The 22,005-nt window shown below is 45.3% G+C and overlaps 1 long non-coding RNA gene across 1 annotated transcript in view; it reads left to right on the top strand.

Annotated features, from left to right (window-relative positions):
• The first annotated feature begins 561 nt into the window (after nucleotides 1-561).
• The window catches only part of LOC138436837 (uncharacterized), a 115,026-nt gene continuing 93,582 nt past the window's right edge, over nucleotides 562-22,005 (top strand). Inside the window, exon 1 of the long non-coding RNA XR_011255639.1 lies at nucleotides 562-792. This is a non-coding gene — a long non-coding RNA (uncharacterized lncRNA). The remainder of the gene's footprint in view (nucleotides 793-22,005) is intronic.

Raw genomic sequence — 22,005 nt, 5'->3', positions numbered from 1 at the left:
CAAACAGCTCCCTTTTCAGTAAAATAAGGGTGGCCATGGAGAAACCGCTGCAGAGCCGGGGCACTTTCCCTCCTGCCTGGAATTATGGCCCCTTCATCTTCTGTGTCTGTTTTATTACTGCAGACTTTAGGCTCAGCATTATTTCAGTGCACTGCTGAGGAAGTCAAACCGAGGGAGAGAGGATGTCTGTTTATTGGCTCTCGCTGGCATCTCCCCTGTCTGTCTCCCAGTAATGCTATTTGGGCTTACTCCAAGCTTCAGGGAGTGGACAGAGGCCAGGGCTCTAAGTCCTGTGAGTTATCACTCTATGATCCCAACTCACCAAATCCAAGGCAGTGTATTTGCAGATCTGCCTGTACCAGAGGTCCAAGGTCAAAGCGGGGTGGTCGGGGGGGTGGGGTGGTCGGGGGGGTGGGGTGGGGGTCCCTCCAGTGTTACTTCTGCTGTTATGGACATCAGGCAGTGAGAGCTGGACAATTGCTTTTGGTTCTCCCAAGTGCTGTTGTGTCACGCCACCAGTGCCTAGAACTATTTTAGGCATAGTTGGGAGATAAAGAAAATGCACACAACAGAATTGTTGTGCTTCCTTCAAGAAGCACACAGAGGTTTGAGAGATCAAGACAAACACCTTTGAAACAATCACAAATAGACTATATCAGGGTGGGAGTGAAAGACTGCCTTTTTGGAACCTGGCCCTGACTGGCCTCTCAGGGAGGCAAAGTGCAGCACTGAAGGAGACCCAGGAGTGGCCACAGAGGAAAGTTCCTAGAGAGACCAGAACTGCCTCAAATGGTAAGAACCAAACCCAGAGATGGGAAAAGTTCCGGGCACAGGACTGATACAGACCAGGTGGCCTCTCTCCCTTCTATTAAAAGAATGCTAAATAATACTAGCCAGCATTCCCTTTGTCTCAGACACTGTTCTAGTGTCTTTAACAAAAGTAGGTTACTTGATCCAATAATGCAGTGAGATCAGTACTGCTATTATCCCTATTTTATGGATGGGAAAACTAAGGTATGAGGAGGATCTAGCACACAACCAGAACCTGGGTAGCTGACTGTAGAGTTAGGTGCTTGATCATGTTCTCTGATGCTCCCTGTGGTGCTGAGTTGAGGATCTGGCCAAGATTTGGGAGCTGAGAACAAAATAGAACTGAAGCAGAGGTGCAGACAGCCTGTTCTGGAGGGACATCCAACACAGACTGACACCCAGGCCTCATGGCAGCAGAGCCAACATGACACTTTCCCTCTCTCCCTCACCCTCCAACTTTTTCTGACAATTCCTCATGGTGAGCAGGTGGGCAGACCATAGCCACCCAGGTTTTCACACAGTCCCAGGAATACCAGACTGAGATGGGTGGGCAGAGACCATATCAGCAAAGAATATGTTGGCAGAATGAATTACCTGATGACTTCTTGGAGGGATTACACGGGCTGGGCTGGGCAGTGTGATATGGACTCTGCTTTCTTTGGAAACTTGCAGAAGAGAGAGAGGCAGGTAGGACTTCCTGGAGGAGCCTAGGCTTGAGCTGACCATTGCAGAAGGAGAACAAGTAAGTGGGCAGGGTAGGGGCTGCCCAGACAGGTGCTGGGCAGGACCTTGGTCAGTCTCCGGGTTTGTGCAGGGAACCATCTGAGGATGGGAGGGGGCCAATGTGAGGGAGTGGGGAGGCCCTCATTGTCACGGCCTGCCTGTCGGGCTTTGATGGTCCTCCAAGAGTCCAAGCAGAGAGCTGCAATCTCCACAAATCCTCCTTCACTCTCTCCATGTAAAACTGAAGCAGAGGAGGAGAAAGAGAGAGAAACTTTTTATTCTCACTCTGTAAGAGACGAAACTTCTAAAATAGTTACTTTTTGCAATCCAGCTCCTTTGATAGGAATTGTGTGCATAGGGATATTTAAATGAACTCTATATCTGTGGTGAGAATAGCTCCATTTCTCTTCGATGTTTGCAGCCATGGTGTTCTGTGTCCACAGGCTTGCAAATACTCTCCCAAAGCTCAGCCTTCAGCCTGCTTACCCACCCACTCTAAAGCTGCTTCTCTCTCTAGAACAAGTAATGCTATGTCTTTCTCGAAGCCAGGAAAGCACGGTAACATTCCTACACAAAATATCACCAGCTAGGGACCTTAGTTGAATTAAACAGGAGGCAGCAAATTTGGGAACTGGATAATGAGCACCTACAGCATGGCAGATATGGAGAAATACAACCATGAATAATTCCATCCCTTTCTTCAAGAGGCTTAGGGCTCGGGGAACCCACATGGTAAAAGACAGCCCATGGCACCCTCAGAGCTAGTGGAGGGGGCACTGACTTTTCCAGTTTTAACACCGAGTCCTAGATCTCAGGAACACTTCCCCAAACCCACGCCCCAATTCCTGTCAAGTAGGGACTGTTGTTCACCCCAGTAGGAGGCTGTGACTGTTGGAACTGACTTACTCCTCATCTCATTCCTTGCCTCCATCCTCACCTCTACAAACAGCCTTTTGAAATAAGCTCGCATTGCTCTTAAAATAATAATAGTTGGTAATGAAAACAGCAACAGTAATTTATTCTTTACCAGTAGTTCTTAAAGGGGATCAGAATATGCCCCCTCCAAATATGCCATTTTGGAATATGGATAATTTTAAGTTGAAGGCAATTGAGAAGCAAAAATTGCAGGAAGAGTTCTCTGCCCTCCCCTTATCCACCTAAAAGCAAGGCATAAATTTCTCTTTTGAAGACATACCCATTCCCACACCAGCAAGAGGAGAGCGACTCTTATCACCAAGAGTCAGCACCAAGATGAGTCTGCATAAGCAAACCTTACTAAAATTATCCTTATCTTCCACTGGTTTTCCACATATATTTCATTGTCACTTGCCCATAATTTATTGTCCCTTGGAGCCAAAGCCCTCTCTCCTTTGCTAAGGGCATATCTTTTTTGTGAATTCTGTGCATGTAAAATATTAATAAGTTTGTATGCCTTTTCTCCTGTTGATCTGTATTTGTCATTAAATCTGAAGTCCCTCAGTACTGAATCTAAGAGGGTGAAGGAAAATTTTCCTACCCCTGACATTCTCCACTTTGGCTACTGATTAGAATCCCTTGAGCAGCTTTTAAATCACGTCAGCATGCAGGACCCTCCCCAGAGTAATAGGTCAGGCTCTCCCCAGGTGCTGTACAGCTGGGGTGAGAAACACTGCCCAGGGTTCAGGATGCCAGGGGGAAGCAGTGCACAGGGGTTTATTTAAATAAAGCAAATAAGCCAAAGCCTGGTTTATTTCCTGGAGTGGTTTCAGCTTCAGACCCAGATCAGAAATCACTCATGGATGATGGGGACAGACTCCAAAGGTAATAATGCAGATCCACAGGGACTTTACAGTTTCTGTCATGGGCCACTTTGTTGGGAAGTAGATAGAATGCGGGGCTTCTCGGGTGGTGCTAGTGGTAAAGAACCTGCCTGCCAATGCAGGGGATGTAGAGACGTGGTTTGATCCCCGGATCAGGAAGATCCCCTGGAGGAGGGCATGGCAACCCTCTCCAGTATTCTTGCCTGGAGAATCCCATGGACAGAGGAGCCTGGCAGGCGACAGTCCATAGGGTCACAGAGTCAGACGCGACTGAGTGACTTAGCATGCACAGACAGAATGCAGGAGAAGCACGCCCACATGGTGAGGCTCACTGTGTCTTTTTGGAGGGACAGCTAAGCGCATGAGGTCCTCTCTGTTGGGCCAGGGAACCCAAGATAGTCCTCCCCCTGACCCACAGCCTCCTGCTTTGCTTCAGGAAGTTGTTCCGAGGCTGTTTTCCAGGCTGCCACTCCCTGGCGTTCTGGTTTTTCCATTTGTCACCTCTGTGAGAGAAATTAACAGTTTTGCCAGACCCCGTATAAACAGGAAGGCAAGCTGTTAACAAGAGCCGCCTGCCCCCACTGCCAAGCCCAGCACTCACGTTTCCTTCCTCAGAGCCTGTCAATTGTGGGGAGGAGAAAGGCGAAGAATGGACCCTCTCCGGGCACTGTGTGGGTTCTCTTGTGGCCACTTGAATGCCAGTGTAGGGGCTTGCTGACAGCTGGGTCTGCAGCTGGCTGGTTTTGTCTGCTTTTTGAGGGACAGCCAGGGACAGCCACTGATTAAACTGGGAACAAAGCGAGGCTGCAGGCGTGGCTGCTCACACCAGTGCTGCTGAACAGCAGAGAACAATTAATTGCCGTGTTGTGGAATGTATGGATGGGGGCAGGGAGGCGGTGGGAAATGTAAGAATGTGCAGGAAAATGTCAAGCCGTGCTCTTGTTCATTAGAAGCCGAGAGAGGGCCAGCTCTCCACGTGTTCTCAGGACCCACCACAGCGTGGGGGCCCTGGTTCCTCACCTTCCCAACTAGGGTGGTCTGACACACTGGTGTGTCCAAATGGGGATGCTCTGCCAAGCAAGATGGGGAGCTCCTTGGCCCTTGGGATGGCAGTTTTAGCTATTGTGTCTATGGTACAAAATGCCCCTTTCCCTGTATGCCATGACAGTAAAACGGTCATCTCCCTGCAGGTTTGCTGTAGGGACTATGCAAGCCAGGCTCTGTGTTTGTGCCCTAGAAGCTTGCAGTCTAACTTTTATCCCAGAACCAAAGGAGGAGGACATTGGGAAGAAGCCAGAGTCCCCCATTCTGCCACCACCACTGAAGAAGATTGCTGCTGGCTCTTCAGGGAAGCTGAAATCAGGAGGCCATTGCTAACTACATTCATGCAATAAAGGAATGGAAAAGAAGAACAGTAAGAATGGTATCTAAAGGGGTCTGAAGTAGCTGGAAGATGGTTTGGGACACAGACACAGGGAATTTAGAAAGTGCTGGCTCCTCTTTGATGCATCTTTATAGATACTGAAGGTTCAGATTCCTTTGTATGACACCATTATTGTTTGCCGGACTTCCTGCCAAGACTGAGCCTCAAGGGGCGCTGGGATTTATTGAGGTTACACAGGAATATTATGTTTCCTATTCTGGGTCCACCCTCTAGAAGGCTGAGCCCAACCTAAAAGTATGTGTGCGGGTAGTTGATATGGAAGGTGACTTCAGGGAGCAGAAGCAAGGCATGGGGAAAAGGGGGAGGGAGGGGAAAGAAAGCCAATATAGACATCTTCCCTGGTGGCTCAGATGGTAAAGAATCTGCCTGCAATGCAGGAGACCTGGGTTCAATCCTGGGGTTGGGAAGATTCCCTGGAGAAGGCAATGGCTACCCACTCCAGTTATTCCATGGGCAGTAAAGCCTGGCTGGCTATACTCCATGGGGTTGCAGAGTTGGACACAACTGAGCGACTAACACTACACCACCACACATCAAGGTCATAGCTCTGTAAATGGAGCTTAATCCCACCCGGGCTCGGCTCCCAGGCTGGTCTGCCTGATGATCAGCTGGAGACATATATCAGCTTCTGTTGCCCATTGAGGGTTCTGTGGGAGGCATTAACTCTGCTGCATGTCAGGGCTGTGCATGTGTAAATTCAAGGGGGCTCCCACTAGTGTCTACAGCATCACAGACATTTTCAAGTGGAGGATGCAAGAGACACAGGCCTGCTCTTGAGACAAGCTGCTATCAGGGTGAGGCTAGCTGGCATAGGTTGAGGTTGGAATCAGAGATGAGACCAAGGATTGGGGTCAGGAAGCCAGATGGAGCTGACCTACCATCACAGAGGATGCCCCTGACGTGACCCATGAAAGGACTGAGAGACAAGGCAGGAAGGATATGTGATCTCAGGCCAGGCTGTAGCTGAGGGAAGCTCAGGGCCTTTCTATATCCCTTAATGTGCCTTCTCCCACCTTGAGGGGGCCCCTGACTGACAGCCCCGCCTGTCACCAGAGCAACACAAGGCACTCATGTCATGGCAGCTCCTGAAACTCCCACTCATCACTGCCTCTCTCAGAGCACCCTTGTACTACTGCCTGGACCCTATACCCTTGCCCCTAGAGCCCCACCAGCTGCCATTAAACCTCTTGCTCCTTACTAGAAGTGTCTCTAATTACTGTTACAAGGCAAAAAGATGATTCATATGGTTGTAACTTGGGTCCACAATAAACTAGTGATAAATTTCAGGTGGGCACATCTAAGCAAGAGAAACTTGAAGACAGAACTGGGAGGGAGGGTCAAGAAGTCAGTGAGCCTCCCTGTCCTGAGAGAAGTCTTGATGGAGCTCCAAAGTGAAATCACTTTTTCCTAAATCCACTTTGGGGGTTCATGTGACGGGATGGGAATACTTCCTTTCTTAGCCAGCATTGCCTGTTACAATTTCCCTACAGAGCAGAGAATGGAGCAGTATGTACTGCTTTGCTGTTTCCTGAATAGACAGGGGAGGGATGAGGAAGTCCAGAGAACACTGTCCTGGGCAGCTGCCACTGGGGACCCAGCCAAGCTTCCAAGTGCAGAAAGGAACATGGGCATGAAATTCCCATGGGGTGTGTGTGTGTGTGTGTGTGTGTGTGTGTGTGTGTGATAGATACTCTTGTTCACCGGCTCTAGGCTTATGTGTAATTGGACATAAAAGAATCCCTGCTCAATTTAAGTAACTGAACTTATCCCTTTGGCCCAAACATTTAATTGCCTCTTGTATGGGCTTTGCTACAATGTTGGGCAAGTACAAGCCAATGCAGGATCAATAATTAAGGGTACTGGTCCCATTTATTTCATTTACTGTGCATCTGGGTTGGGGGGTGGTTAGAATGTGGTGAGTGCCATGGTGTTTTGTGGTTTTTTTCCCTAGCTTTCTTTGTTTTTAAAAAATTATTATTTTGCAGCTTACACCTTGTCAGCTCTAGTTTTATTCCAGTTTTTGCTTCTCTTGAAACAATTTCCAAAGAGTCTTCTTTCCTTAAAGCTGAAAAGGGAGGTTGGGGTGAGTTTAGAAAAAATAAGTTCTGGTCAAGATCCAATGAGAGAGGTAAAATGACCTAAGAGATGTGTGTGTCTGTGTTAGAGAGAGAGAGAGAGAGAGAGAGAGAGAGAGAGAGAGAGAGAGAGAGAGAGAGAGAGAGAGAGAGAGAGAGAGAGAGAGAGAGAGAGAGAGAGAGAGAGAGAGAGAGAGAGAGACAGAACCACAAAGAGATTTGACCTTATACAGTTACAGGAGCTGAAAGACAGGGAGGCCTGGCATGCTGCAGTCCATGGGGTCACAAAGAGTTGGACATGACTTAGCTACTTAGCTACTGAATTATGGGAGCTGGTTAAAGAGTCGCTATAAGGCTATTTTCTTTCATGCCTAATGCTTGGGTTTGAACTCTTCAGAGAATGTATTTGGGAAGGGAAGATAGGTATAAAGTAGAGAACAAGAACAAGCAGGAACCCACAAGAATGAGGTGAAGCCCAAGGAGGATTGAAACCCATGTCAGTCCTCACTGCCTCTGACTTGATGACATGAGTGTCCTGTGGGAGAAGATGGTGCCCTCAGAACTAATTAGCCCACAGAACTAATCACACACCTGAAGTCAGAGAAGCTGAAGAAGGTTCTAGGGGAAGGTGGAACTGTTGTAGGCTTGACTGCTACCCCCACACCAACAGAGTGAGCCAGCAGATTAAGTCACAGTGTATGTGAGCTACAACATGGCTGCTGCCTCAAAATGGCTGCTGCCTCAAAATGGCTGCTGCCTCAAAATGGCTGCTGCCTCAACATGGCTGCTGCCTCAACATGGCTGCTGCCTCAACATGGCTGCTGCCTCAACATGGCTGCTGCCTCCTTTCTACCTCTAAGGGACTCTCTCTTACAGTTCAGTCTAACCAGAAACACACAGGAAAGGGAATTCTGGAAGATATAACTCAGCCTGGCCAAGTTGTCAGTTTACAAAGACACTGAGTGTTCTAAACAAAATAATAGTAAATTATTGTTTGGCAAAAATATTAGCTACTATCTTTTGAGCAATATGCCAAATGCATAAGTTACTTCATTTAATCTCATGATAGTCTTATGAGAAAAGTATTCTATCCCCACTTTACAGATGAGGAAACCAAGTCTGAGAAGTTGCAGTGAGCACATTGTTATGGACCATACAGTACACAAGACTCTTCTTTCCTGTGAGGAGTTCATCCTGTGCAGTTTGGGTTTGGGTTTACAGTCTACCCTTGGGCAAAGGGAAGAACATGTGACCCAGACCTGACCAATCAGAGCACCCCATCCTCTTGGTCAGTGACTAACCCATAAATGGACATTGACCCAGAATGGGCCAATCAGAACCTTTCCTGGGAATTTTCTATCAGGGAAAATATGATCTTCGTGTCTTGGGGGCTTGTCAGGTTAAGTGTGGGGCTTGGTTTCTTGTACTAATATTACTCACCATATAGAACAAACTTATCTGAGCATGGAGAGAAAGATATCATATGGGTTCCTAGATTCAACCATGTCTAAAGTTTGCTGTATTCTCAAATCACCCAGCCTGCCTGAGTCTATACATTCCTTATTTACATCATATAGTTTGGGTTGGGGTTTTGTCAGTTGTCACCAGAAGAGACTAGTAAACAAAACTGGTGAAAAAAGAGTATTGTAAGTGAAAGATCCCACAATGTAGATTTCTTATACAAGGGGAACAAACATGTGGGTTTCTTGGGTATATAAACCAATACATTTTCAATTATTTAAAAAAATAAAATGTTGCTTGTAATGAAGAGAGTATGTCTAATACAAAGGTTAAAAGACTGGCCCAGGGTTGCCCAGCCAGTAAGAGAAAATGGCTAGAACTTGAATCCAGGGTTGTCTGGTTCCAAAGCCTAGGCCCTTAACTTTGGTCCACACTATGCTGCTGCTGCTGCTGCTTCTGCTGCGTCGCTTCAGTTGTGTCTGACTCTGTGTGACCCCTTAGATGGCAGCCCACCAAGCTTCCCCGTCCCTGGGATTCTCCAGGCAAGAACACTGGAGTGGGTTGCCACTTCCTTCTCCAATGCATGAAAGTGAAAAGCGAAAGTGAAGTCGCTCAGTCGTGTCCGACTCTTCACGGACCACATGGACTGCAGCCCATCGGGCTCCTCCATCCATGGGATTTTCCAGGCAAGAGTACTGGAGTGGAGTGCCATTGCCTTCTCTGGCCCACACTATAGCCACACTCATTTAGTTAGTGCCTCTGAGGTCAGTCACCATAGGCTCTGTCTCTAGCATGTCAAAGAAGATTCAATGGTTTGCTTAAAGGAACACCTGATGTGAGCTTTCCTAATTTGCTTTGGAGACAAAGGGGTGAAGAAGAAGTAGCCAGGTTGTACCACATAGAATTTTAGTTCCCTGCCAGGGATGGAACCTGCAGCTCCTGCAGTGGAAGCATGGAGTCCTAACCACTGGACTGCCAGGGAGGTCCCTAAAAGTAACCAGATTTGAGATCAAGATCTAAGGCTGTGATTTGGGATTCATGCAGCCAACCTCCACTGTGCCTGTCACTTGAGTATTCTATGTCCTGAACTCAAACTGACCAAATCGGTGATTGAGGCAAAGTTCATGCTAGTCAGTTCAGATGTCATATTGCTACTCTATTTTTAAATCTTTCCCAGGATGCAAATTTGACAGTGTTCCTTCCTATTCTCATCCAGTGTCCAGTCACCTCACAATGAGAAGTTCTTTATGACTAACTTGCAAACTTCCTGTTGGAGCTCTTCAAACAAGTGGAAAACATCTGGTCTTTGCTCAGCAGTTAACATAGTTTTAAAGCCCAAATTAACTCCTTACCTTCTTCTTTTCAAAGTTTAAGAAACTTAGTTTAGTCTTAATGCCTCTTTCAAAGGTTCTATTTTCCAATGATATTGGTGCTACATGTCCAGACTATTTCTAGGGCTCCTCTATCTCTAGGGAAGCAGCATCCTATGGGAATGTTCTAGATCTGTGTTGTTCAGTACAGTATCCACTGGCCATGTGTGCCTATTGAGTACTTGAAATATGACTGGGCTGACTGATGAATTTGAATTTGTATTTAATTTTAATTTATTTAAATTTAAATAGCCACATGCAGCTAACTCCTCCCATTGTATATAACACATACATATTTTGATCTTGTTTCTGACCTCCCAAGTATTATCTTTGTCCTTTAAAGACCTGCTGACTTTTGTTTAGTTAGTGGTTCACTAGGACCCTCTACTCTGTGTGACATTTTTAGTTTCCAGCTTCTATTTGAGTACTTTGATATTTCTTTCATGTCACCAAGTCTGTATTTATCTCTACTGGAATTCTATTTCTACCCCTGTTTCTCATATTGTTTAGAATAGTTTGGCTTTGACCGAAAAGGGTGGTCATACTGTAAGGTCAGCTGGTGGATAATTACATAAGAATTCCTCAGATAGAGCAATAAGAGAAGAGCAGTCATGACTTTCCCGAGTCATGATTTCTTTGGTGGGGCTGTCTATTGCTGCAAAAAAGAGGGAAAATTTAATATTGATTTCACGCTTTCCTGCTTCTTCCCCTGAAAACCTTGCCTGATCTTTTTGCTTTCTACATGTGTGATTTTACCCCAGTGTTTGGAAATACTATGTCAAATTGATCTCGCTGATTCTCAGAGCGGAGAGATTACAAAACTTCAAGAAAAATATTCATGACATGCAAGTGGCTCTAAGGGTCTGAGAGTGAGTGTATTGGCCACCACCACTTTCTTCTCTTCATTGTCCTTTTAGTTTTTCACTGACCTGTGCTTTTGACCTCGCATTATTCAAGGAAGAGTGGTACAAGGGGTTTTTTAAATGTAGGATATGTGTTCTAAGATCCAAGAGATTGGGGAGGGTATCTTTAATTCGGTTAATCCATTGTGTCCTTTTAACAGTTCCTATGCACAGTTCTATTTTGCAGTTAGCACAGAGCTAAAGCCTGCTGAAAGTTGACTTTAGGAGATGGCAACAGAAGATGACTAGCTATTGACTCTTGTTTTCTGGCACTGCTGAGTTATATTTGTCTGCATGCTCAGCATCTGCCCGAATCAAATGACGATTCTCCTGAGCAGCCGCAAGAGCCCCAGGCCCTCAACTCCCTGCATGGAGTCAGTGCTACTACTCTCTGCCACTTCAAGCAGACTTGCACAGAATTAGCCTTACACAGTTAATGTTTAATTTTAAAAGCTGCATTTTTTGTGTGTGTATTTCCAATTTGGTGAGCAGACCAGATGCTCTGCCAAATTTACCCTCAGCTAATTGCGTAGTTCAGTGTCCTGAAATGTGCCCTTGTTTGCTTAAAACCTGCTGATTTGCAAAAGAAACGGTTCCAGGAATGTGGGTCAGAGTGGACACTCCTGTGGAAGCTAAACTGATCAAGAAAGAGCCTCAGAGTCCTGGCTGGGGTGCTGGGTGTGTGTAAATCTGGTAGGAATAGAGAACTCTCCAGGGCAGGATTGTCATTTTAATGATAAAGCTGCTGGGGTGGGGTCGGGGGAGGGCTGGAGATATGGACAAAAATCAGTTTGGCTCCAATCCATCCTTGGAACCCCCTCAAGCTTTTCATTTCGAGCAGGCTTTGGGGCAAGATTGGAATAAAATATTAATGCACAGCTGGAGGAAAATAATTTTCAAATCTGACATTTGCTGTGCCTCTGTCCCTGGAGGCCCTCTGATGAGATGTATGTGAATCAGGAGTGATCATCTAATAAGAATAGAGTGAAGATGAAGTTGCTCAGTTACTCTGCCCTGTTCCTCAACCTGGAACCTGATGGCAGAGGTGTCCCTAGGGACTTGGCTCAAAGCAGATCACAGTGTTCTGACCCCTGCTGCCTGGGAAGTGAGCTGAGAGCAGTCCAGAGGGGATTAAAAAGCAGAGTGGGGAACTGAAAGAGAGACCAAAGTGGAGGCAGCTCCAGCGGAGGGACAACAGACAAGGGGACGATCCCCTGCCCATCTTGGTGGTAGCAGGGGGGTGGGGGAAGGGTGTTCCCACCTATCAGTGGGGCAGGATATCAACCTCATCATTTTTAGCACATGCTCCTACTCAGGGTGTCCTGGGGGCAGCTCCCCTCCGGGCTTTTCACTCCCTTGTTGAGTGTGTGTTCCTGCCAGTCTTGTTGCTGTCTTTCTCTTAAGAGTTGTTTGGGGGGCTAAAAGGCAGGCTAAAAGGGAACAGTTCCACTGGATTTCATTCAACTCTTGTAATCCTTCAAGAATTTATTTCAGTCCGTGGATGTTCAATTGTTTTAATAATTGCATTAGTTTCCTATGGCTACATATCAGATTACCACAAATTCAGTTGCTTGAAACAGCACAAATGGATCTCACTGGGCTGACACTGAGGTATAAGCAGGGCTGTGTTCCTTTCTGGAACAATCCTAGGAGACAGTCTGTTTCCTTACCTTTTGCGTCTTCTAGAGGCTGCCTGCATTGCTTGATTTATGCCTCCTTCCAACTTCAAAGCCAATAATGGCCGGGTGAGTCTTTCTCATATTCCTTCCCTTTGACACTCTTCTGCTTTCCTCTTCTGCATTTAAGAACCCCGTGATCACACTGGACCCACCAGAATAAACCAGGATCATTTCCCTCTGTCAAAACCAACTGCCTAGCAACCTGAATTCCATCTGCAAACTTACCTCCCACCACCTTTGCCATGTAAGCTAATATGTTCGTGTGTCCTAGGGGTTAGGATGTGGATGTCTTTGGGGGACCATTGTTCTGCTCATTTTAATCATAAACCCTTGCCTTTCTCCAAGCCCTTTTATAGACCTTATTTGTGTCTAAAATGCTTCTGAGATAGGGGAGTGGGTGGGATTAATGTTTTTTAATAATAAGAAAGCTGAAGTAAAAGTAAAAAAAGTAAGCAAATAAAACTTGCACAGATCTCACCCTGAGTTTACTTTTTGTTTAAAAAAGAATTACTTATTTATTTGTATTTTTGGCTGTGCTGGATCTTCCTTTCTGCGTGGGCTTTTCTCTAGTTGTGACCAGGTGGCTATCCTCTAGATGCAGTGCGTGGGCTTCTAGTTGCGATGGCTTCTCTTGTTGCAGAGCACAGACTAGGGCATGTGGACTTCAGTAGTTGCAGCTCCCATGCTCTGGAGCACAGGCTCAATAACTGTGGCACTTGGGGCATGTGGGATCTTTCCAGATCAGGGATTAAAACTATGTCTCCTGCATTGGCACAGTGATTCTTTACCACTGAGCCACCAGGGACCCCCTGAGTTTACTTTGAAAGAGAAAATTGTTAAGATACAGGTCATGATGTTCAATTCATTTCCAGGCTATAACTCTAGGTATAACTCTAGGTAATAATCTCAGAAAGAAGAATGTAGGGCAAGTGTGGCCTTGTAGGACCAATGGTCAGAGCTGGATCCAAGTTTTGTGTTCACATGAACTTGAGCTTGCTCTGTCATTTCCTCTTCCTGAGTCTGTGAGTCCTTGTTTTTGCCTTTCCAAGTAGCTTTGAAAGTGACCAAGATGATAGCTTAAACACAGATCCTTACTGTAGGAAGTTATGACCCAAATGCAAAGCTGTTTATATTTATTAAGATGAATGCCATTAAAAGATGCTGCATGGAGAATAAAAGCCATGGCCTTGGTACTGACCTTGTTGAATTTTCCATGAAGAAGGAATAGACTATCTGTAACAAGCAATCAAGATATGAACAAAATTTTTTTTTTAATAACAAATGAGCTTTTTCATAAAATAGTTAGAATTATATTTACGGCAATCCTAAAAAAAACAAACTGTTTCCAAATATGAAACGGAGTACGTCAAGGCTGTATATTGTCACCCTGCTTATTTAACTTATATGCAGAGTATATCATGAGAAACGCTGGGCTGGGAGAAGCACAGCTGGAATCAAGAATGCTGGGAGAAATATCAATAACCTCAGATGTGCAGATGACACCACCCTTATGGCACAAAGTGAAGAAGAACTAAAGAGCCTCTTGATGAAAGTGAAAGAGGAGAGTGAAAAAGTTGGCCTATAGCTCAACATTCAGAAAACTAAGATCATGGCATCTGGTCCCATCAGTTCATGGGAAATAGATGGGGAAACAGCAGAAACAGTGTCAGACTTTATTTTTGGGGGCTCCAAAATCACTGCAGATGGTGATTGCAGCCATGAAATTAAAAGTCACTTACTCCTTGGAAGGAAAGTTATAACCAACCTAGATAGCATATTCAAAAGCAGAGACATTACTTTGCCAACAAAGGTCTGTCTAGTCAAGGCTATGGTATTTCCAGTGGTCATGTATGCATGTGAGAGTTGGACTATGAAGAAAGCTGAGTGCTGAAGAATTGATGGTTTTGAACTGTGGTGTTGGAGAAGACTCAAGAGTCCCTTGGAGTGCAAGGAGATCCAACCAGTCCATCCTAAAGGAGATCAGTCCTGGGTGTTCATTGTAAGGACTGATGCTAAAGCTGAAACTCCAATACTCTGGCCACCTCATGTGAAGAGTTGACTCATTGGAAAAGACCCTGATGCTGGGAGGGATTGGGGGCAGGAGGAGAAGGGAACGATAGAGGATGAGATGGCTGGATGGCAGCACTGACTCAATGGACATGAGTTTGAGTAAACTCTGGGAGTTGGTGATGGACAGGGAGGCCTGGTGTGGTGCGATTCATGGGGTCGCAAAGAGTCGGACACGACTGAGCGACTGAACTGAACTGAAAAGCAACTAGCGAGGAGCAACTCTGCCTGCCTTTCCGTGATTGCCACTCAGATACACAGGACTCAATTATGCAGTTCTCCTAAAAGCTACATTTCCTTTGCAATTTGACTGGGAATCCTGAATCTAGGGAAATCAATGAAGAAAGAAACAGGAAGTCCCTAACCTATTAACAGGTTGGATTTAAAAGGCTAATACTGAGCCCCTTCTTGCTGACACTCTTTCTCTGTTTTATTCTGTTCCTTTTGGAGAGTGGAATTAAAGACTTCCCTAATCTTAGCACAGTGTCTTTGCTCAGGGGCCTGATTTAAAAGTAATACACACACACACACACACACACACACACACACAAACCCTCTTGGGGTATTTGGTTATCTTTTCATCAATAATAAAGGAGCTTATTACTATTAAGGCAGGACTTAAACTTGAAAACAACATGCCTTCCTCAAATGGACACCTTTACCAGGTGATTGAGTTTGGCAGTGTATACTGCATGGACACCCTGAGGCTTGGAAAGGCTAACTGTATTATGAGCAACCTGCATCTCAGAAAGCAATTATAGTAAAACACTCCTAGGGCAGGTTTGCCCAAAGGCTAAGTTGTGACTGATTCTTCCTCTTCTAGCTCTGGAGCTTGGCTATCTCAAAAATAGTTAAATTGAAAAGGGAAGGAATGTTTTCATTGGAGAGTCCTGACACAGTTTCCAGCATATTTTCCATTTGCTTGACTTTACTCTTGGCCCTGAATGAAGTAGAAGGTGGAAGTTTCTCTACTGGAATCATGAAAACCTGGCATGTGTGCTCATATCTGCTCTTGATATTGCTCATGCTGTTAACTACAGCTGCGTTTGCTCTAAGTGAATTGCTTTTGTCTTCGGTGAGGATCACATTGCCTTGTGATTGCCCTGTGATTGGAGTGGGCATTTTCATGAGAGGCTTGGTTGTTCTTGTATTTTTGTTGTGTCTTTTTCAGTTTTCAATCCATGTGCTGATGTGGGCTTGTTTGCAAAGGGAAGAGGTATTTGGCTATTCCATTTCACACAGTAAAGGTAGCAGCTTACTGGGGGCTGTTTTTATAACCTAGAAGACTGAAGTTTTTGAAAGAAATTTGGCAAGCCATAGGTGTTATTAAGATTTTATGTGATACGGAGCCGCACAATAACACCCTGCACATGGGCCTCTCTTTTAACTCTATTTTAAGTTTTAAAAGCAAAACAAAACAAAACCTCCCATCAAAATGTTATTAGGTAAGTTTGGACATTTAAGCTCGACAGTGTTTACATCTATGAAATCCAGAATCATTCCATTTTGTTTCTGTAGGACCATAAATCGGAGAAGGCAATGGCACCCCGCTCCAGTACTCTTGCCTGGAAAATCCCATGGATGGAGGAGTCTGGTAGGCTGCAGTCCAAGGGGTCGCTGAGGGTCAGACATGACTGAGCCGCTTCACTTTCACTTTTCACTTTCATGCATTGGAGAAGGAAATAGCAACCCACTCCAGTGTTCTTGCCTGGAGAATCCCAGGGACAGGGGAACCTGGTGGGCTGCTATCTATGGGGTCACACAGAGTTGGACACGACTGAAGTGACTTAGCAGCAGCAGCAGCAGGATCAAAAATGGATTTCAGAAAATATTTAACTCTGATATAAAAAAAAAACACAAAACCTTACATAAATGCTGAGATATAAATACTGAGAAAGATCAGGCAACTTTTCATTAAAGTTTAGAAACACTCCGAGTTATAGATTAATAGGATGCAGGAAGTTATGCATTTGTGGAAAGGTTTTTATATTTTAAAATTTTAATACCAGGCCCTTTACCAAGAGAAACAGAAAAGCATGGTATATTAACTGGCATGGAACCCCTAAGGGTTTAAATTGCCTCTCAGAATCCTTCTCTGACTACCTCATATGACTGTGCACTATTCTCTTTTGTCAGCTTCTGTGTGAACTCTCAGTTTGTACTTCATTAATTTGTATCTGCAGAAATTTTGTATTATAAAATGTGGCCTTGGGTTTTGTTCTAGGAGAAGGAAACATGAGTGCATGCATGCCAAGTTGCTTTAAAGCACTACTGTTTCCTGCCTCCAACAGTGGGTTGATGCTCGGAAAGCCTTGGCTATTTGAAGTGGGACAGAATGCCAGCCAGTGGGGCCTAGAGTTCTTCCCAGCACACCTTTATTACTCTCTGACACCCCAAGTTTTGAGAGGTGTACTGGACTGTAGGTCTCTTGAACAGTATTTTAACTCATCTTATTATAGAATCCCATGTGCCCAGCAAACAATAGCACCTCCATTCATCTGTAGAACTGAACTGTGAGGTTAAGCTTTGGAATTGGACATACCTCAGTTTGAATCCCATTTGTGCCAGTTTTGGGCTATGTGATCTTGATAACTTACTAGAGCTCTGTTACTCAGGTTTTCTCATTTGTAAAATGGAAAATGACATTATTATAATGATTATAGATGTCCCTGAGTTACAGTGGTTTTACTTACAACTTTTGGACTTTGGTGCAAAAGTCATGCATTCAGTAGAAACCATACTTCAGATTTTGAATTTGGACCCGTTCTTGGTCTGGCAGTATGTTGCATGATGCTCTCACATGCTGCTGGGCAGGGCAGCTGTGGATCCCCGTCAGCCACACGACCATGAGGGGAAACAACTGATACACCAAAACCACCCTGGACCCACACAACCATTCTGCTTTTCACTTTCAGTACAGAATCTAATACATTTTCATGAGATAGTCAATCCTCTATTATAAAAGAGGCTTTGTGTTGGGTGATTTTGCCCAACTGTAGGCTAATGGAAGTGTTCTGAGCATGTTTAAGATAGGCGAGGCTAAGCTATGATGTTTGGTGGGCTAGTTGTATGAAATGCATTTTCAATGTATGATATTTTCAACTTATCATGGATTTATTGGGACATAACCATATTGTAAGCTGATGATGTTAATGTAATGTATTATATTAATATAATCTAATAATAATACAATTATTAGAATTCCTTGGAAGAGTAAATAAGATAGTGCATGAAAAAATTTAGCTTTTCACAAGGAACTGCCTCAGAAAACAACAGTCCTTTTAATTAGTTTGTTAAAAGCCTTCCTCATTTAAAAAATTAATCAAATGTATATCTCTTTAACTGTCAGTCAACTTGGGTGAACTTGAAGTGACCAAGGTCAATGCTATGAGTTAGTGTAATTCCAACCAAAAGCAAAAGACTCAGATTTTTAGTTTGCTAAAACTTACTCAGCCTTTCCATAGGTAAACATATTCTATTTTTAAAAAAGCAATGAAAATAGCTTGTGTATGCTATGCTCCGAGCCCGTATCTCCGAACCGACCGAGAGAGCAAGTCCACCACAGTATTGCAAACGCAAGAAGGGAGTTTGTTTATTCCTAGTGCGCTAGGGCCCAAGTCTCATCCCACACAAGGGAATCTGACAAGAGCCCCGAACAAAGGAGTATGGCGGCTTATACACAGGCAGTTCTTTGGCTCAGTTACAGGAGTAGCTGGTGTTACATGATTGGCCAGGCAGGATGAGTGCATATCCTGTCTCTTTCTGGTAAACATGACTCAGGTCCTAGAGCCTGTCGTTTGGTCTCTAACATTCCCCCCTGTCCTTAGATCATATAGAGGAATCTTTCTCTCGGTCTTGAGACACAGTTTGATATTGTTGTCGAAGCACAAATAGCTGTACTGTATTTATGCGTTTTTTTTTTTTACAAAGGCTACAAGTCTATTGATAATACATGGGCCAAAGGTAAGCATTAGTAAAAGTATTAGCAGGGGTCCCAGCAAGGTGGAGATTAGGGTGGTCAACCAAGGGGATTGTTGAAACCAAGACTCAAACCATCTTTGTTGAGCCTCACGTTCTCGTTTACATTGGGCTAGTCCCTCTCTTATTTTGGCCATAGATTTTTAAACTATTTTTGTGTGATCAGCATAAAAACAACACTCTTTTTTTAGGGCAGCACAGAGTCCCCCCTGTATCTCCCCACAGATCTTTTAGTTATGCCTGGGCGCACCTGGACATGCCCAGAATGCATGATTTCGGAGCTTGCCCCTCTTTCAGGGTATATTTACCACCGGCTTAAGGTCAAAGTATAAGTCTGGCCACCAAGTATTTGGTGGATGTATTGCAGTGGTGGAGTTAAGCATCTCACGTGTTAGTCTATTTTGCAGTTTTTAGGTGATTTTGATGGGTTGATGCGGGTTTACACTGGCAACTCCGGAGCAGAGTAACTGGGTCATCCACAAGACGGCCGAGCCGAGTTGTCCTGGTCCTGTTGGCGCCTTCGAAGCTTTAGCCTCAGGGGGTTGGACGGGTGCAGAGATGCTTTCCATTCTTTCTTAGTGTCTTCTTGCTCTGCTGAAGCAGCTGGGCGTACGTGGTTGCAATGCACCCAAGGCCCGATACCGTCGACCTGGCCTTACCTCGGTGAAATCTATTTCCCAGTGTTGCCCTGGTCCTTCTCCCCGATACCTCAGTCCTGCATGTTGTCCTTTTCCTGGCCTCATCTGTTGACACGCCTTACAAGCATGCACTATGTTCTTTACAGTTGTCTGGTGCTGGGGAAATCGCAGGCGCGCAGTTTGAAAGAGCATCAGAGTCTTTTTTTTTCCCAGATGAGTAGACAAGTGCAAATGCTCACATAGTTGCCGTCCCAACTGAGCAGGGAGTATCAAGTAGCCGTCTGAGTCTCGGTACCATCCATCTTCATCTTTTTGAAGGTTGGTGTGTTTTTGGATCCAAGCAAGGTCTGTGGATGAATACTCAGGGGTTGGAGGCAGAGTTCCCATACCTGGAGGTGGAAGTCCGATCGCCAACACAGGGGTGATGAAATCTTCATCAGCTACTTTTTGAGCTGCCAGGTCTGCGAAATGATTCCCTCGTGCTGTGGGGCTGTCACCCTTCTGATGTCCAGGTACGTGTACTATTGACACAGCCCGAGGCATCTGTACAGCCTCTAAAAGTCTACGGATTTCAGGCAGGTTTTTAATTTCTTTTCCTTCAGCTGTCAAAAACCCCCGTTCCCGATATATCGGGCCCTGGATGTGTACCGTGCCAAAAGCATAGTGACTGTCAGTGAAAATAGTTATTTTTTTTCTTTTGGCTCTCTCTAATGCTTGAATCAGGGCAATTAACTCTGCCTTTTGTGCTGAGGTATCCGGGGGAAGGGCCTCTGCCCATATCGTCTGTCCAGAGTCATCTACTACTGCGGCTCCCGCCCGTCTCTGTCCATCTTTTATATAACTGCTGCCATCTGTGAACCATTTTAGCTCACTGTTATCCAGTGGAGTATCGGTTAAGTCTTTTCGCATTGCTGTTACCCTGGCCAGTATCTCATCACAATCATGGAGGGGGCTATTTTCCTCCAAATTGGGCAAAAGAGTGGCCAGATTTAGAATGCAGGGCATTTGGAAATGAATCCGTGGGGTGTCAAGTAGCAAGGCCTGGTAGTGCATCAAGCGGGCATTAGAAATCCATTTACCTGGGGGTTGCTTTAAAACTCTCTCTATGGCATGAGGAGTGTAGACCAAGAGTCTCTGTCCATAAGTCAGTTTATCAGCATCGTGGACTAAGAGCGCGGTGGCTGCGATGATACGGAGGCAAGGTGGCCATCCGGCTGCCACTGGGTCCAGTCTCTTGGAAAGGTAAGCTACAAGTCGCTTCCATGGTCCCCATCTCTGTGTTAGTACCCCTTCTTTTATCCCCCGCTTTTCATCTACAGATAATTGGAAAGGCTTAGATGGATCAGGGAGGGCAAGGGCAGGAGCTTCTAGCAAGGCTCGCCTGAGCTCTTGGAAGGCCTCTTTTATTGGCTCAGTCCATTCCCAGTCCTTGTTTTCTTTGGTCCCTTCATATAGGGGCCTGGCCTTTTTTGCAAACCCCAAGATCCATAACCGGCAATATCCCACAGTTCCCAGAAATTCTCTCACTTGTCTAGGGTTAGCCAGCTCAGGGATCTGGAGGATGGTTTCTTTTATAGCCTGTGTTAGCCACCTCTGGCCCTGTTTTATCTTATAACCGAGGTATGTAACCTCTTGCTTGGCAATCTGGGCCTTTTTGCCACTGGCCCTGTAACCTAACGTCCCCAAGGTTTGGAGAAGGTCACCTGTTGCCTCTTGGCACTCTTTCTCTGTAGCCGCTGCCAGCATAAGGTCATCAACATATTGTAATAAAACAATGGTAGGGTGTTCAACCTGATGCTCACAGAGGTCTTCGTCCAAGGCCTCATTAAATAATGTGGGCGAGTTTTTGAAACCCTGTGGTAAGTGAGTCCATGTCAGCTGCACAGGGGTCTGACTACCGTCTTCCTGCCATTCGAAGGCAAAGATCTCTTGGCTTGCGGGGGCAAGAGGCAAACTGAAAAAGGCATCTTTTAAATCTAAAACAGTGTACCAAATGTAGTTTGGAGGCAAGTTGCTTAGCAATGTATAAGGGTTAGGAACCATAGGATGAATATCATTCACCCGTTTGTTGACTTCTCGTAGATCTTGAACCGGTCTAAAATCAGTTCCCCCAGGCTTTTTCACAGGCAACAGGGGAGTGTTCCATGGGGACTGGCACCTTTTTAGGACCCCAGCATCTATGAGGCATTGTATATGAGGAGTAATTTCTTGTCGAGCCTCTTGACTCATGGGACACTGCCGTACCCTCACCGGGGAAGCACTGGCTTTCAGTTCCACAGTGATAGGGGGCCTCTGTTTGGCCAGTCCCATTCCTGCTGTTTCAGCCCAGGCCTGAGGGTATCTTTGAACCCATGGTTGTACTTCAGGGCTTATTGTCGCTGGGGCCTCTGGCAAGTAGAGTCTGTATTCATCTTTTAATGCCAGACACAGGACCTGAAGAGGATGCCCGGTCCCATCTAAAACCGACACTTGTCTGTGGTCGAAATGAATTTGGGCGTTTACTTTAGACAGTAAATCTCTTCTCAACAAGGGTGCTGGACACTCAGGTATCACCAGAAAAGAATGGGTTACCTGGTGGGCCCCCAAGTTTACATGCCGTTTTGTAGTCCATCCATATTGTTTAGTCCCAGTTGCTCCCTGCACCCAGCTACTTTTCTTAGACATGGGTCCATCTTTTTGGTTTAAGACTGAGTATTGGGCTCCCGTGTCCACCATGAAGCCAACCAGTTTTCCCTCCACATTTATAGTTACCCAGGACTCGGGGAGGGGCTTCGAGCCCTGACCCCCCTAGTCACTATCTTCACCTGCGTAGAGGATATGACTGTCTGGAGAGGGAGTCTCGTTCTTCGGGTTCTTGGGCCCCTCTTTAGATTTTTCTTGGGGCATTTATCTTTTTAATGTCCAAACTCTTTACAAAACGCACATTGGTTTTTCTCAAGCTTACGCCTTGTCGTTTTTTTTTTTCAGTTTTTGAGTCCAATTCTTTTCCTTTCTGGTTCAACTCCAGCAAAAAATATCTGGGCCAGCTCTTTTTGATTTTTACGGTTTTCTTCAGCTCT

This window comes from Ovis canadensis, chromosome 3 (assembly GCF_042477335.2).
Source record: "Ovis canadensis isolate MfBH-ARS-UI-01 breed Bighorn chromosome 3, ARS-UI_OviCan_v2, whole genome shotgun sequence".
In the NCBI taxonomy this organism is placed as follows: Eukaryota; Metazoa; Chordata; class Mammalia; order Artiodactyla; family Bovidae; genus Ovis; species Ovis canadensis.
The sequence above is the reverse complement of the archived record's forward strand: the minus strand, read 5'-3'. Positions and strand labels throughout refer to the sequence as shown.